Below are 17,137 nucleotides of genomic sequence, written 5' to 3' on the forward strand. Positions count from 1 at the left end.
CAGGAATTTTTATAATCAGGGTGACCTCTCCCAGAAGTCGAGGGGAATGCAGAAATTCAGCTGAGCACCAGGGTCCCTGGCAGCTTGGTGTGGGACATGAGGGCACACCTCTGGCGCTTCCAAGTGAGATGGATTCCACACTTGTCACTTCATCCACAAATCCCTTGATGGCAACCTGGTCCTGGCACCTTGGCCGAGGCTCTGCCTCCAACCCCACATCAGGGGGTGAGCAAGGAGACAGGCTCGTGCTGGTCTGGCTGACACAGGGCTAGGATATGTCGCATTAATTTTGAAAATAATAACAGTGCACTTGTCCAAAAGGAGGGAAGTCAGCTTCCATTCATGGAACATCTATCAAGTGCCAGGCCCCATCCTGCTGTATGCTTCATATACATCATTTCCAATTCTCACAAGCCTCCTCTGGGGTCAGTGGTATTACCTCTATTTTGCTGATGAAGAGACTGAGGCTCAGAGAGCATACGTGACTTACCCAAGATCACACAACCGGGCGATAGCAGTCCTGGGAGCTGAACCCAGCTCCGACCAACCTCAAAGCCTTTCTCCTCCACTGCTCTGCTTTCCTCTGTATCATATCCTTTTCCACACATTCACCCCAGCTTCACATTCACCGCCTATTGTTTGCCAGGCAGTGGCCTAAGTGCTCTTTGTACATGCTGGTCTGCTCACTTCTGTCTGGGAAGAGGAGGGTCTGCAGAGATGATCTTCCTGGATTCCCATCTCAGACCCAGAGAGGTGGTCTCCCACACTGCTGTCCCGGGAACAAGCAGGCAGCTTTTCTTAGGTTTTTCTAAGTTAAGAGTCCTCATTGCTGGTAAGACTAGGACACAAAGGAGATAAAAATAACAAAACAAAAGGAGAAAGTCACAAAGTTCCAAAAAGTCTCAAAATATCTTTCTGTTCTCAATACTTCTCTTAACACAACCGGTGCAAAGGCCCCTTGGCAGAGGTCCTTAATCTGCAGCGTTTCAAGGGCCCTAAAAGACACATGATTATCTACCCCACTTCCATTTCCTCCCTCCCTTTCCTGCTACTTCCTTGCTAACAGACCCAATTTCATTCAGGAATCCACCCCCCAGGAAAGCTGACCCTCCACTCAGCTCAGGATGAAATTCTGAATGATTCAGTATCACCCCTACTTCAATGATAGGTTTAGGGGTGGCATGTGGCTGATGCTTTCTGGGGTCTAGGGGATGATTTCATTATTATCGGACTGTTTTTGGTTCAAACTTGTTTATAATTTACAGTTCCAAATTTTTAGATGCTCATATTTCTGATTAATTATACTAACAGATGATGAAATATCAAAGTGTAGAGCTGCCTTCTCAATCCCCACAGGAATGAACAAATTCTGTTTCTCTAGATTTTGACTTAATTGTCTTAGTGTCATACATTCGATGGCAGACTTCTTTCTGTTCCAATCTGGGTTTTTAATCCCCTCTTCATGGTTAATTAGTTAAAGGCGTACTGTCAATAAACAATGAATAGAAAAGATTCTTGTTTAGCTTTAAAAAATAAGCATGTTGCAATTTGACCTTTCATCAGTGGCTTGTTTCTAAGTTATTGTCTTGGGATAGTGATAGGACTCACTGAAATGGTTACTAGCCTGAAATTTTGATTGTAGAGCAAATTTTGGTAAATAAAATAACCTGTTTCTGCTGACTTCTACCTTTGGAAATCCGTTCTCAGGGACAAGCATTGTTATCCTACAAATTAACACATCCCTTCCTACTATGTAGCAAAGAGTCTCAAATTCTTCAGATTCAGGAAGTATTCTCAGCATGTCCTAGCAGTAATGCTCAACATAAATTACAAAACACAAAGACAGTTTTGAAATGCAAAGTATTTTATTATAAATGGCACTCCCTCGGGCTCAGAGATGAAGACATTTCCTATATGTTATGAGGACCTGTAAATTTACTCAGGGATTTTATACCTATCAGAAAGTAAATCTTTCTTTTCATAAGTTTAAGATATAACCACCTTTGAAAGCTATTTATTTCATGGGCTGGCTCTTAACTGTTTACCTAATAGCCTGGTTTAGAGTCATCAGTGGCTATTGGTCACTGTTCATTCATTGAACAGATGCGTTTGAGTGCCACCATGCACAGTCTCCCTGCAGGCACTGGAGAGATAGCGATGAATCCAGCACAGCTCTGTCCTCAGAGTTTACATCTTCAGAGAACTGTGAATTAATATTTGCAATAGAGTGTTGACCTAAAACAAATAGACTGTCAGATATTTCTCCAGCAAACATGGGTTTATTCAGGATCAGCAGAGAATTGCAATTTGGGCTCTGCAACCATGGCAAGCAATGTGTAAGTTCCCGCCTGTCAAGGGAAGAAGAGTGCTTTTACAGAGGGGAAAAGGAAGTCGGGAGGGTTATAAAAAACAGAGTCCACGGCTTTTCGTTGGCTAAGTCCTTGCCAAGAAAGAGGTGGAGCCTTTCTTTTTCTCATTGTGCTCAGCTATCATCACAGGACGTGAGAGTTCCCCGTTCCGGTCTCCCAATTATTTAATTGAGCTTTCTGCTTACTAATTTTTACAAGAGTTATGTCCAAAACTCCAATGGACATGCATCCAAGGGTGGTAACATGGCAATCTGTGGTGGGGAGGTGTCAGGGAGAACTTCAGAGAAGGGTCAGAGAGGCGGATCTTAACTCTTCATGCTTCCAGGAAGTTTGGAGTACCAGGTTGAATTCAAGACATCTATTTCAAGGCCTGATGGGCCAGGTAATGACTGGGGATTTATCCAAATAGATATGATGGTAGTTATATTTGTTTGATACCTTTTGTAAGTTCCTTTCTTAATTTTTACATAATTGTCATAAAGTTTGGCAGCGCGATGGCCAGAAAGATATCACAGATATAGGCAGAGGATACGAGATCCTTTCATTTGACTCCTTCAATGGACCAGGAAATGCAGCCGCACTCATGGTGGGAGGAAAAACTTCCCCGGCCTTCAAGTCCCACGAGGGCACATGCTGCTAATGACGGTCCTGATGAGGGTGTGGATCCCTCAGGCCTCTGGGATGCTCCGTTAGACATTCTCACGAGGGTGTCTTACCTCCTGGGCGCTCATAATGACCCCAGAAACTCCAATCTCAGCCCGTGTCTGAGGGTTTACTGCAAGATCGTGTAACTCCAAGTTCAATTTCCCATTCTCAGTTTCTCCCCATCAAGCCCAGTTTTCCATTGTCAGAACAATCAACTACCTGTCTAAGTTTCTACGTGAGAATTTTGGCATCTTGGGTTCCTTTTAACTAGTACACGCTGTGAGCTCTAAAGTGAAAAAGAAAAGGTTCTTGCGAGGTGTTTGCTTTCAAGATTACTCTTCAGTGGGACTTGCAAGGTGAATACAATGACACTGACAACTGAACACTTCCTCCAAATGAAATAGCAGTATGGATCTGAGTCCCATGCATGACTCTCGAGGCAATTAATGAAAAAGAAAGGAAAACAAAGGGTCAGCAGGATATCCAGGGTGTTTGCCCCCAGGTGTTTAATCCTGTTTTCTTTGGATTTTGAAAACCAAGATTGCAAGTAACCTGTCAAGGAGGCATCAAACCAGGGGATTCCAAAAATGTGTCATACAGGAGGTGGGCCTTCTGAGAGGATCTCTGGTTTCAAGAGACCTGGGGGCTTGTTGCCCATAGGCATTTTGAAGAGGTTACCAGCTGGAGGCACTGAACAAGAAATGGCCTAGGGCTTCCCTGGTGGCGCAGTGGTTGAGAGTCCGCCTGCCGATGCAGGGGACATGGGTTTGTGCCCCGGTCCGGGAAGATCCCACATGCCGCGGAGCGGCTGGGTCCGTGAGCCATGGCCGCTGAGCCTGCGCGTCCGGAGCCTGTGCTCCACAACGGGAGAGGCCACAACAGTGAGAGGCCCGCGTACCGCAAAAAAAAAAAAAAAAAAAAAAAAAAAGGCCTATTGCTTCCTATTGGATAAAATACTGCTTTTCTGGGTTAAAAATACTAGTAGTAATAACACCAGAATGCTGAGGAAAGAAAGAAGTGACTCTTAGGCTCGGTAGGAGGGAGCCGGCAGAGAGCACTGGAAGCAGTTGGGTGAGAGGTTAGGAACCCTGCCTCAAAGACCCCACTCATCTTCTACATAGGACTTGGAAAAGCTCCATTTGATCAATTCCTATTGGGCATGAAGATGTCTCCATTTCCAAGCATCTCCATATTAAAATGCAAACAGCACAGCACGTTTTACCAAGGCAAAAATAATCATCAGTCCCTTCCATTCTTAGTACGGTTCCATAAGGATAACATCTCGTTTTCTGGCCCACTCAGGGGCTCAGGAATTTTGGCTGTGATGCATTGGTAAGTCCTTTAATGCCTGTGGGACATTTGTCACCAGGAAGAACACACACACTTCTTGGTGCTTTGTTTAATATTCAACTTACCAACCCTGTGAATCTATTAAACAATTTTTCTCTTGATGTTCAAATACTATTTGCATAATTGGTAACTAAAAACTTATTAAAAATTGAACCAATTACAATTACTCTAACTTATAAACCTTGGTGGGCTTCCCTGGTGGCGCAGTGGTTGAGAGTCTGCCTGCCGATTCAGGGGACACGGGTTCGTGCCCCTGTCCGGGAAGATCCCACATGCCACGGAGCGGCTGGGCCCGTGAGCCATGGCTGCTGAGCCTGCGCGTCCGGAGCCTGTGCTCCGCAACGGGAGAGGCCCGCGTACCAAAAAAAAAACAAAAAAAACATTGGTTACAAAGTTATTTACCACACTCTCCAAAACTGTTAATTAAAACGCTTATTTTAATGTGCAGACTCTCCTAAACATTTCAAACACCTAAAAAGTCAGCCAAAATGCACACAGAACATCAAGATGATTGAAAAATATATGCTTACACTTACCCTTAAACTAATCGAAAGTATATAGGTAATGGATATATATCAGATTTTTCATTAGTTTTATACTTATGCTTTCTAGAGTTACTTTCTTAGAATTACAATGATAGCTTCCTAGGATTAGGTTTTTTAAAAAATCCAATTTCTTCTAGGATTACAGATTTCCTCCAGAGCCAAAAGAAAAATAATATCATCTCAGGCCAGCAGTTTGGGGGTTACTGATTATTATTTGGGACCTCAATAAAGAGTCTTCTAAGGTTTTTGTACTTAAGACTATAAAAGTCCATGCCTTTACTCATAGATCTTCTTTTCCGAACCAGAGGGTTTTCCCAAAGTGTTTCATTTCTTAAGAAACCAGGAATAAACATTAGCAGTTTGGTGTCTTCATGAAGACATTTGCCCAGTTCAGCGTCTCCTACACATTACTGGTTCCCTCTTTTTATCATGCGTGACTACTAATTTCTATTTTTTCCCCCAAGGCTATTAAAAGTATTCAGAATCCACTCTTTCTTCCTTACAAGGATAGAGAAAAGTGCCTATTGATACTTAATAAACCAGCATGTACTTAATAGAAGTAATAACATCACCCATGTATAATACAAGGCAGCTATTGCAAATAATGTAAAATGAAACTCTATCATGTTCACCCTTTTTGTACAATTTATATCAACTTCTCTCTTTCGAGCTTCATTAGGAACTTATGGCCCTTCACAGATTCCATGTATTCCCATTAATTACAGTTATCAGTCTCATTTTATACTCCAAGTGTCAGAGCTGGATCACTGGAAGCCTCTCTAATCCACCTTCTTGGTCCTTTCAGAACTGTCTCCTGTTACTATAGTGAGCATCCTTGCTTTCTCCTCACAAAAGGAACTTCCTTCCTACCTAAGGCCACCCTCCCAAGAGCCCTTGTTTCCTTCAGTGGAGAAAAGTATTAAAGACAAAATCTGGGTATTAGGGGGCACATGAGAGTTGGTGGTTGAACATAAGTTCTGCTGCTGCTGCAGTCACTCTTAGTGACGGAGGCAGCAAAATATTTCAAGTCGAGTCCACATTAGTGTTTCCAACTTAACTCTAGCATTGCTTAGTTGTGTTGTCCTGATGTAAAAATTTCAAACATATTTTCTCAGTGACAAACTTACTTAACAGTTTAACCTCTCATCCAGGCTGTAAATTGCACCTCACTTTTATTTTGTTTTATATTTGTAAAATAAATATATAAAAAATACTCGATATTTCTCCTTCCATCTGTAGTCAGTTGATTGAAGAACGTAGAAGTAAGATCAAGTTAAGTAAGACCCTTAAGGAAGGGTCTACATCTAATCACGTCTAAAGGAGCTTATTTATTTTACTTAAGATTTATTACCACAACAGAAAGACACGTGGAGAAGAACCCCGCCCACCTACTATAATGATAGGAGTTTATAGTTTATTTTATAGTGAAAAGAAGGGCCTGTTCTGTGATGGGTTCTTTTCTGAGGGGTCCATGTGGTCATATCTGAACTGCAATGGACATTTCTTGCTTCTGAGCCCATATTTCTAAATCTTTTTCTTTGCTTATGTATAGTAAAGTGACTTTTTGAATCCTAGTCCTTTATCAACTGCTAAAGCATTTTGCTTCCCTCCGACTTGGTTAACAGAATGTTGGTTGTGGTTATGGGATGGTTTGCAATCCATATCTTCCACCGAGTGTGATGTATTAGCATTCTCTCTGGCAATGGTGTTATTAGGCCAATTGAGAATACAGGAGGTATTAACATTTTTAAAAGGGTTGTTAGCAGGAAACACTGCCTGTTTGGAATCCACTCTGGGAAAAAAATCTACCACTTAGATAGCACAAGACACTTCCTGTGTAACACCATTCATCTTCCTTCAACAGTGCCCCACCTACTGTAACTCTGATGTTTCAGGTCAAGTTCATGTCTTTTCCCAGGAGGTTCAAGGAAGGGTAGACTTTTTGCCAGGGACTAGTCAATATTTACTAATAGGAATAACAACGATAATTACAATGATGGCCAACTTTTGAATCCCTATTTTGTGTCAGGCACAATATGAGCCTCTTTCCAGCTATTATATCATAAAATCCTTATAACTGTCACATGAAATCTATACAATTACCTGCTTCAGTTTACCTCTGAAGAAACCAAGGATCAGTTAACTGAAGTAATTTCTCAAGGACTTACAGTTGATAGATGGCAGAGCCCAGAAGCAGGTATATGTGACCTTGGTGTTTTGAAGCATCATGCCCCCTGCCCAAAGCCACAGACTACAAAGATTCTGATGGAATTTGTTTTTGCTGGCACTTGAGCATTGGTATGTTAAAAGTCCACAGAAACCTGGCAGAGTTATGGAAGATTTTATCTAGTATGTTATGAAAGTGAAGAATGCCCAAGGCTAAGTCCGTCAGAGAGAGGGAGAGGGAGACCAACACTGTAAGTCCAACATTGTAATAACTTGCAAAGCCCTCTCCACCGATTCCTTTCTCCACCAATAGAGCCCTGGTGACATTCACAGCCATATATGTGGGATACTTGTCAGGAGAAACATTTTGCTACTATTGTCCCAGTCCCTTTGTCCTGAGAAATTTTATCTAGTCTTACAGTATTTCAAGTAGGTCGTAACTAGATTCCCTGTGTCTCTTAGCAGACTTAAGCTTAAATTCTAAATTTAAAATATCAGATGGGAGAAATAGCATTTTCTTCACTTTTATCTACTCTAGTCTTCTTTCCAAGCATGAATGGGGTCAAAAGTGGGTCTTCTGGGCCTCCCTGGTGGCGCAGTGGTTGAGAGTCCGCCTGCCGATGCAGGGGATACGGGTTCGTGCCCCGGTCTGGGAGGATCCCATATGCCGCGGAGCGGCTGGGCCCGTGAGCCATGGCCGCTGAGCCTGTGCGTCCGGAGCCTGTGCTCCGCAACGGGAGAGGCCACAACAGTGAGAGGCCCGCGTACAGCAAAAAAAAAAAAAAAGTGGGTCTTCTGCTTGAAAATCTGGACAGCGAGGGATCTCATTTGCAGGCTCTTGAGATGGATATTTATTTGGAGCTACACCTACCCAGGCCCAGAAATTACAGGTGACTGTAGAGCACGAGCTACCTGGGCTGTGATGGGGATAATCTAGGGTGATCCATGTCTGGGAGCCTTCTGACTAAAAGGATGAAAGCCAAAATCCCCTCCCCAGGAGGAAATGCAACCGTGGGGCTCTCTTGTGACCATCACTGGGATATTGCTCAGATCTGCATCAGGTAAGCTTCTGAGCCCCCTTAAAATGGGCTGAGCCAGCCTCCCCATTTTAAGACCACGTCTCCTATCTGCCACAGTCCCTCTTGCTTCTCTTTATTTAGAGACATCAAACTTGTTTTATGGAATTAGCATGCAAGGGGAGAGTACAAATCACCGTATAACTCGTGCAAGTGTCTGTCGATGATGATTTGCGTGGGGCTGCAAGGTTCCAGAGTGATGGTTAGGATGACTCTGGAATCAGATGGTCTTGAGGTAAAGCCCCCATCTTCCTCTTTCTAGCTTTGTCCCTCAGGTCAGTTCCTATATGTCTCTGAGCTTCACCTTCTTTATTTGCAGAAGAACTGTTCAAATACCTCTGTGGACTAAAGTCTCAGCATCACTAGACTCCAAAATGGCACATTTGTGTTTGTTCATTCTGTAAATGCTTCTTGAGAGGGTACCATGATGCTGAGGACACAACACTGACCCAAACCCATCACCATCCTTCAGTCGACCGGGCGTGACAGATGTTAATGATGATGAGAATACCTCACCAATAAATGTAATATTATGCCTCTGGGAATGCAGTGAAGTAAAGGTAGGTGGTACTAAGACAGTTTGCAATGGGGTTTGAGTTGTGACCAGAAGGAAGAGCAGCCATTTTCCACCTCATCTCTTTGCTTCCAAGAGAAACGTAAGTTCTTAGACAAGTCTCTGGTCCTTCGGGGAGACGGATCCTGAAAGAGGCAACAGGGGAGCACTGATGTCAAGCCATCCACAGACGAGTCAGCACTCTTCCACCCTCACTCCACTGCCCTGCCAGGTCATTGGATGAACACCACTCGGATGGGACTGACAAACTCACTCATCTGAATCCCTCCTTCCACAAACACTCACCTCCTCTAGGCCTGTCCCCACTGTCCCTGTGGCCTTTGGAAGGTGAATTAACAACGAGCCTTCTGCCTCGGATTCCCACGGGTTGTGGCATCAGGGTGAGTCACCTTATAACGTATATAGTACATTTCCCCAGGAGGCGGCAGTGGGTGGAGGTATTTGTAGAACTCTGCTCTGCTCTGATAGATCATTTAGAGGATGTCATTTATCAGAGAGCGAAAACAAGCTAACCAGGCATGCGGGTCCTCCTTGAGCCTTGGTGGGCGACCCCCAGCTAGCACACGCCGCCACCACACACCTTTGGGGGAGGCTGGTAAGAACCAGGCGGTCACAGAGTGTCAGTGTCACTCCCCTCCATCTCCACCTCCAAGGCTCACACACTCATTCTCTCGTCCCTCCCCGCCCCTCTGTCTCTCCCTCCTTCATTCCATCTCTCAGTTCTGTTTTTGTCTGCCTGTTTCTCTCCCCCTTTCCTCTTTCTGTCTCCCTTGCTGTCCCTCCCTCTCTCCCCCCTTCACGCCATCTCTCAGTTCTGTTCTTGTCTGCCTGTTTCTCTCCCCCTTTCCTCTTTCTGTCTCCCTTGCTGTCCCTCCCTCTCTCCCCCCTTCACGCCATCTCTCAGTTCTGTTCTTGTCTGCCTGTTTCTCTCCCCCTTTCCTCTTTCTGTCTCCCTTGCTGTCCCTCCCTCTCTCCCCCCTTCATTCCATCTCTCAGTTCTGTTCTTGTCTGCCTGCTTCTCTCCCCCTTTCCTCTTTCTGTCTCCCTTGCTGTCCCTCCCTCTCTCCCCCCTTCATTCCATCTCTCAGTTCTGTTCGTCTGCCTGTTTCTCTCCCCCTTTCCTCTTTCTGTCTCCCTTGCTGTCTCTCCCTCTCTCCCCTCCTTCTTTCCCTCCTCTCTTCCTCTCTCAAATATCTCAGCTGGCCTCCTCCCTCTGCCCGTCTCCTCCATCTCTCCACCTTCTCTCGGCGTTCTGATCCTCTCTCTTTCTCTCAATCCCATCCTCTGCCCATCTCTCTGGCTCTGTCTCCCCTTTCTGCTTCTTCCCTATTTACCCTCCATCTCCAGCCATACCCAAGGGGGGTCAGAGCTGATTCTTCACACCCTTACATAAATCCTGCCCTGGGTGGGTCTAGAGAAGAATCCCCGCTTCCTTCCAGCAGGTGGCTTTGTCCCCTCTCTCACCACACCTCTTTCTCCATATTCCAAACTCAGGCACACAGAGCCCAGCCCTGAGCCCAGGGTCTGGACAAAGAGGGTGTCTGATGGCCCAGAGCTGAGACCTGTGGGGCAACAGCATCCCCCCCGCACTCACAGTCCACCTTCAGTGTCGTGTGGAGTTGCAGGGACTATTCTGGAAACTGCCTCCGGGAATCTGCGGAGCAGCTGGGGCAGGTCTGAGTCTCCACAGGACCCACCTTCCGCCTCTCAGGGGCTGAGCCTCTGTTCCCTTCCCGAAGGGGCTGGGGAGAGGGGACTGCTGAAGACACAGCCTCAGAGGAAGGCAGGCAGCCTCTAGACAGGGCCTGGCACATGACAGTGGAGAAATCGGGGAACCCAAAGATAAAAGAACTGATTCCTGTCCCAAGACCCACATCCTTGGCCCCAGGCCCAGCCTCAGATCACGACTAGTCTCAATTGAATTGAAAATCAACTTGACAAGGCCCCTACGTCCTTCTGCTAGACTCAGCATCATCGTCAAGATTAGAGACGGTCCCTGAAGGAAAGAAGAACAGAGCCCTTGGAATTTGTCAGACCCTGGACCAGGCTTTGTCCCATGTGTCTCCTCATTTAATCCTCCTAGGAAGCCTAGAAGATGTATACAATGGCCTGCCCCAGACAGATGAGGATACTGAGTTTGAGAGAGGCTAAGTGACCTGACCAAGGCCACACAGCTAGAAGCCCTGAGCAGCTCCAGTTTTCCCGCTAAATAGTTGTGTTCCCTGGCAAGAGGAGGTCTGTGGTCCTGACACAGCCCGGGGTGTAGGGGCCCTGTCATGGCTGGAATGAAGACTCAGCAATACAATTCAGTGAACATCAGGCCCCTGCTCATGTTCATTGGCTGGGCAAGGGTCCCAGTGTTTTCTGCACCATGCACTCCTGCTGGTCCACCTGCCAGCACCTTGTCATCGTTTTCCCGGCAGCAGCATCCTGACTATGCTTCCCAGGTACCACCCAACTGGCAGGAAAGTTGTGCAAGGGGTCTTGCCTTGCCCTCTCTGTTTAAGCGTTGGGCACAGGGACTCAAGTGTGGCCAATCAGATTCTCTTTCCTGAGACTGAGCACAGTAAGCTAGAACAAAAAGTAGTGGTAATTGATTTATCCTAAAGAAACCCTACTTATGAGTTCCTGTCTCCAAGACTTCTGGAAAAGTCCTGGTTCCTGGCAGGTCCTGGATTTGATTGTTAAGCATTTTCTGTATGTGTGAGCCCCCATATTCTTCTCATAATTTCTTTCTTCTGTTGAAGTTAGCCAATGTCAGTTTCTGTTGCTTACAACCAAAAATAATCCTAACACCTCACTATCCTGCAGGCAATAGAGCCCTGGCATGATAATCAAGGCTATGCAAGGCTGTGCCTGCCCCAGGTTGCCCTGACCAATTTCCTGTTGCCTGAGCCAGTCATGCTGAGCTGTCTTGCTACACCCTGAGTGCTCCAACCTGCTTCATGCTTGTGTGCTTGTGTTTTATGGTTTTACCATCAATTATGTAATGAACATTTTAAGATTGAGATATAATTAAGATATTAGTCAGAGGTCTCCAGAGAAAGAGAACCAATAGGACATGTTTATATTGAGAGAGAGAGAGAGAGAGAGAGAGAGAGAGAGAGAGAGAGAACGAGAACGAGGGGGAGAGAGAGAGAGATTTTCACATGTCTATGGGAGCTGGTAGGTCTGAAATCTGTCTTCAGGGTAGGTGGGCAGGCTGGAGACCTAGGGAAGCATGGATGTTGCAACTTGACAGTCTGGAGGTAGAACCCCCTCTTCCCCAAGGGACTTCAGTCTTCTTCTCTTACAGTCTTCAACTGATTGGATGAGGCCCACCCACACTATAGGGGGTAATCAGCTTTACTCAAAGTTTACTGATTTAAATGTTAATCTCATCTTAAAAATGCCTTCACAGCAACATCTAGACTGGTGTTTGACCAAACAACTGGGCACCATGACTTTGCCAATTTGGTGCATAAAATTAACCACCACAATTCACATACCGTAAAATTAACCCCTTTAAAGTATACGATTCAGGGATTTTTAGCTTATTCACAAAGTTGTGAAACCATCACCCCTATCTAACCACAGAGCATTTTCATCACCCTGGAAAGAAACTCCAGTGCTTTAGCAGCCACTCCCCATTCTTCCCTCCTCAGCTCCTGGCAATCACTAAAGGCTTCTGTATTTTGCACGTGCTGGTTCACCTTCCTCCTCCTCTCTCTTTGCCTGCCTGGTAAATTTCTACTCTGTGCTCAAGATCCAGCCCTTCTCAGATCTCTTCCTTGATTCCAGCCTCCCTGAGACACATCATCCTACTCAAAGTGGTTAATCACTCTGTCTTATCTGACCCCCAATAAGAAGCTGGCCGTGCCTCCTGGCATAGCCCTTAGCAAAAGATATTAACATTGTCTATTAAGGTGTTTCTCTTTCTTACCAGGCAAGGGGCTTTTAAACTGTGGCCAGGGATTTCAGGAGTTCTTGAAATTGACCCATGTTTTACCTGAGTGTGTGTGTGTGTGTGTGTGTGTGTGTGTGTGTATGTTTCTTAGGAGAGGTCCACAGATTCTATAACATTTTTAAGAGGGTCCCAAGAAGTCAGGAGCCATGATATTGGACAGAGCTTCTTAAGGGCAGAAGCATACTTTACTAGTTCTTCTATGGCCTCACGCCTAGTGCAGAGTATGAGGCTTACTGAATGTGCCTGGGCGATGAATGAATAACATTTAGGAAAAGGTCCCTTCCTTCAAGGTTTTCCATCATCTTTCTCTGTGAAGCAGTTAAAAAGCAAAACCAAATAACATATGGTTAAGAGTTGGAGGAGGAAGATAGATATATAAGTACACACTCTTTCATTCATCCACCCATTCACCCATTTACCCATTCATCAGTTTGTCCATTCATGATTCATTTTATACACATACAAGAAACCACGCTCAGTGCTGGCTGTTTGGGGGCTCAGAGAAGCAAGGAGTCACTGTGCGTATCAGAGCTCCCTGAATATAGAAGGAGGTGATGTGGTAAAATCTAGGAGGGTTTCCTGAGGGAGGTGTGACATGAGTGAAGCCAAGAATGAGGACTAGTATTCAGCCAGATGGACAGAAACCTGGGCAGGGTGTCCTGCATATGTGTGTTGGGGGAGGGGCATCAGTGTGAGCAGATGCCTGGCCTACCAAGACCTGAAGAGGGAGAGAATTCACATACCAACAGTCCCTGCAGCCCAGAGAGGACTTTTTAAGTCTCCAGGAGGTGATGGCTCAGAAAGGCCAGGCCTGTGGGCTGAGCTGGGCCTGTCTGGGAGGCTACTAGCGCTAAAGGAACAGGGAGGGAGAAAAAGAGTCCATCCGTTACCTTGGCATTTACACCAAGAAATGGAAGACGGCTGCCAGAAAGAGGCAGAAATTCCCCTTGAGAAAGGAGAAGCCATGCTACTGGAAATCAAGATTTCGCCATCATGGGCAGAGAAGGAATGAGATTGTCTGGTAGCTGCCAGACGCTGGGCCAGGGTAGACTTGGCGGGTGCTGACCTGGGCTAATGGCCTCATGCAGGGAGACCCCAGGGCAGGGGCTGACCCTTCCGATCTCCCTCAGTGCCCTGTGAAGCCCCCGGAGCTGCCCAACTCCAACCTCTCTCTTTTTTCCTCCACCTTCCTTGACCCTTCTTTTTATCCCCTGCCCTCCCCACTCCCAAACACACCGCCACATCTCTGAGCAGTTCTGAGCAAATCACTCCAAACAAAACTGTGGCAGTATTTAGGGCAGGGATTCCGGGCCCAGAACTGTGCTTGGTTTTGGAATTTAAAGGTAATCATCAATCCCACTCCTTTCCTGTGGACCACTTGAGAAAATAGGTGGAGATGTTGAATGTGGATGAAGGTACCTCCTTTATTACTGCTGGGAGCTGCATCGGAGGAGGGGGCCTGAAGCCAAAACTTCTAGCCCTGAAGTAAACTCAGCCTAGGGTTCCAAGCAGAGCCACTGGAGAGCTGGGGGACTCCTGTATGTCCCCCTCACCCCATAGCCATGCGGGCGGGTCCTGGGATGTGTGACACGTGTGGGAACCATGAGCTGAGGCAGCTATAAGAAGGGGCTGAGCTATAGATCTGAGGGCCATTGGCCATTCTCCCACTGAGATGATCTCTACCTTCCCCACTGAGACAGGAGTGGAAGGGGTAAGGAGGGACAGCAATTTCTCTCCAGTACTTTTGGGTCATTGTTGGCATTTGGGGAACAAAAATGTCTTTTTCCTTATGCTTGGCACTTTGCAAGTATTTTCTAATCAATTCTTCACTGTGACTATTTGAGGTAGGTGAGAAGCCACTTCACCCATGGGGATAGGGAAGTACAAAGAGATTAAGGGATGAGGCCTTGATGTGGTAGGGCCAGGTTCTGCATAGCTTCCTGGCCTCTTCTCCAGGACACATGGTCAACACACCAAGCTCTGCAGAAAGCTGTTGGAATCATCTAAACTGAGACAGCCAGTAAGCCATGAGAAGGCTGTGTGACCTTGTTTAAGTTACTTAACCTTTCTATTCTTGCTCCTCAACTGCAAAGTGCGGGCATTTAAAGCAATCTATATTCAGGGCGAACCTGCTTTGTTGAGAGGCCCCTAGGGCATCCAGAGGGGAGAGGCTATGTCCTTGACCCAGCTGATGGCGCTCAGATCCTTTCCCTCCTCCTCCCCCGTCCTTAAAATTCTTTTCTGATGACAAGGGTGCAGGGCGATGGGGCAGTTATAAAGGGTGAGCACAAGGGAGTTAGTTCCTTTGTTGTGATAGAACAGCTGGGGACCTTGACTGTGTTGGTAGTTACACCAATGTACACACATGTGATAGAATAGCATAGAAATAGGCACGTACACACACAGGAACATGTGTACACACACACAAGTGAGTGCATGTGAAACTGGTGAAATCTGAACAAGGTCTGTGGATTTCACCAGTGTCAATCCACAAATGACAATTATACTTGTCAATTGTACAACTATGGTTACGGCAGCTATTACCATTGGGAGGCACTGGATAAAGGGTACACAGGACTTTTCTGTACTATTTTTGCAGCTTCTTGTGAGTCTATCATCTTTTCAAAATAAAAAGTGAAAAAAAATTCTCCCATGGCCCCTCATTGCTCTCAGCATAAAATCCAAACTGCACCAAGGACCACAGACCCTGCACAAACGGGCCCCCTGGCCTCCTCTGGAACCTCTCCCCCTCCCTCCTCTCGGTGCCTGGAGCTCCCAGCGCGTTCCTTCTGCAGGGCTTGGGCCTTGCTCCTTCCTTCAACTCAGGTTCTCTCGCCCCGATTCTCTGCTTCTGGGAGAACTATGAGTCAAAGCTCTTCAGTTGAGCAGACATCGGCGAGACATTGGCGAGTCTAGCTCTGGGTAAATGGTAAAATGCTAGATCAGGCTGCACACAGAAGCCAGGAAGTTTCCAACCCTGGAGATCTTCAGGAAGATCTGATTGTTTCTGGATGAGTGTCGCTCACTTCAGTCATCTATCACATGTTTTATCACAGCCAGTCACCCATGGTGACAGGACCTGCGTTCTCCAAAGTCCGTCCAGCTGTAGGTTCAGGAAATCCATAAATGGGGTTGGTGAGGCATTGTTGCTCTGCCCATCGGGGCACCACCGTGAGAGTGAGCTTCCTTAGGGCCAGGAGTGAGCCACTTCAACTCTCTCTGCATCTCTGGCACCATCGTGAGACAGGTGGGGCAGAGGAGGGCCTCAGTGGACGCCGGCCAAATCATTGGAGGGATGGCTGGGAGCTCATACATGGTAGACAGCAGGCTCCGGGTCTGGCAGTGTGGGAAGCAGGCGAGGAGCCCTGGTGTTGTCTGCAGCCTTCCTCAGCTTCCTCTTACTCGGCGGCCTAGATTTTAGCAAACTGCATCAAGTCCTTATGGCACACCACTCATCTGCACAGCATCCTCCATCCAGAACAGCCCTGAGCTGCGGGCACGAATACTAATGTACCATGCAAATGCCAGCCCAGAGAAAGAGAGCCCTGGATTGTCAATTAGCTCCCCCAGTACTAGCTGGAGCACCCAACCCCCTCAGTCACTAGGGCCAGCCCAGGGCAAGAAAGGACAACAGAAACAGAAATCATCTTGAAAAGCCGATGTTGTCACGCCAGTGTCTTGTGGCAGCCCGGGGAAGGGAGCTGCAATACAGGGGGAGGAGAGGGCCAGCCTGGCTGCTCCGGAAGGGGGCTCCCAGGGGTGCTTGGGAGAAAGGGTAGGTCCCTGCTCTTGGACGTGCTGCATCTACCTTCCCCTTTACCTGGCCACCTGCAGGACAGGTCACCTGGGTGCCAGCTTCAAGTGCACATGCCCCGTGGTGTCCTCTAAGCCAAGACAAGGCTCTTTGCAGATACTCTCCTCTGACCCGGGATAGTCACCATAGGAGGAAGGACAAGTGGTCCCCATCACCCCACTTTTCCTCTGTTTCCTCTAACTTCCTTCTGTTCCCTTGCCCATTCCTCTGCTTTCTTTCCTTGGTGGGTAAAAGCATGAGTTTTGATGACAGATAGAACTGGGTTCAAACCCTGATGCTACAGCTCACTCCACCTATGTGGCCTTAGGCAAATCACATCACCTCTCTGATCCTCAGTTTGTTAATCTGTAAAATGGAGAGGAGAGCAGAGGCATCGAGGTATTGCGAGGATCGATTTTTGAGTAGTTAAGAATTTCAGGCAACATCCTCTGGTGTGCTAGAAATGTTACTCTGCTTATTTCTTAAATTCTGAACTTAGGGCTTCCCTGGTGGCGCAGTGGTTGAGAGTCCGCCTGCCGATGCAGGGGATACGGGTTCGTGCCCCAGTCCGGGAAGATCCCTCATGCCACGGAGCGGCTGGGCCCGTGAGCCATGGCCGCTGGGCCTGCGCGTCCGGAGCCTGTGCTCTGCAACGGGAGAGGCCACAATGGTG

The 17,137-nt window shown here is 46.9% G+C and overlaps 1 protein-coding gene across 2 annotated transcripts in view; it reads left to right on the forward strand.

Moving 5' to 3' along the window:
- KCNIP1 (potassium voltage-gated channel interacting protein 1) overlaps nt 1-17,137 on the forward strand; it is a gene marked incomplete at both ends in the record, with an annotated part of 348,512 nt that overhangs the window by 97,725 nt on the left and 233,650 nt on the right. The gene's annotated exons all lie outside the window — the stretch shown is intronic.

The sequence above is a fragment of the Mesoplodon mirus genome (assembly GCF_964341445.2).
Source record: "Mesoplodon mirus genome assembly, chromosome: 5".
NCBI classification, from domain to species: Eukaryota; Metazoa; Chordata; class Mammalia; order Artiodactyla; family Ziphiidae; genus Mesoplodon; species Mesoplodon mirus.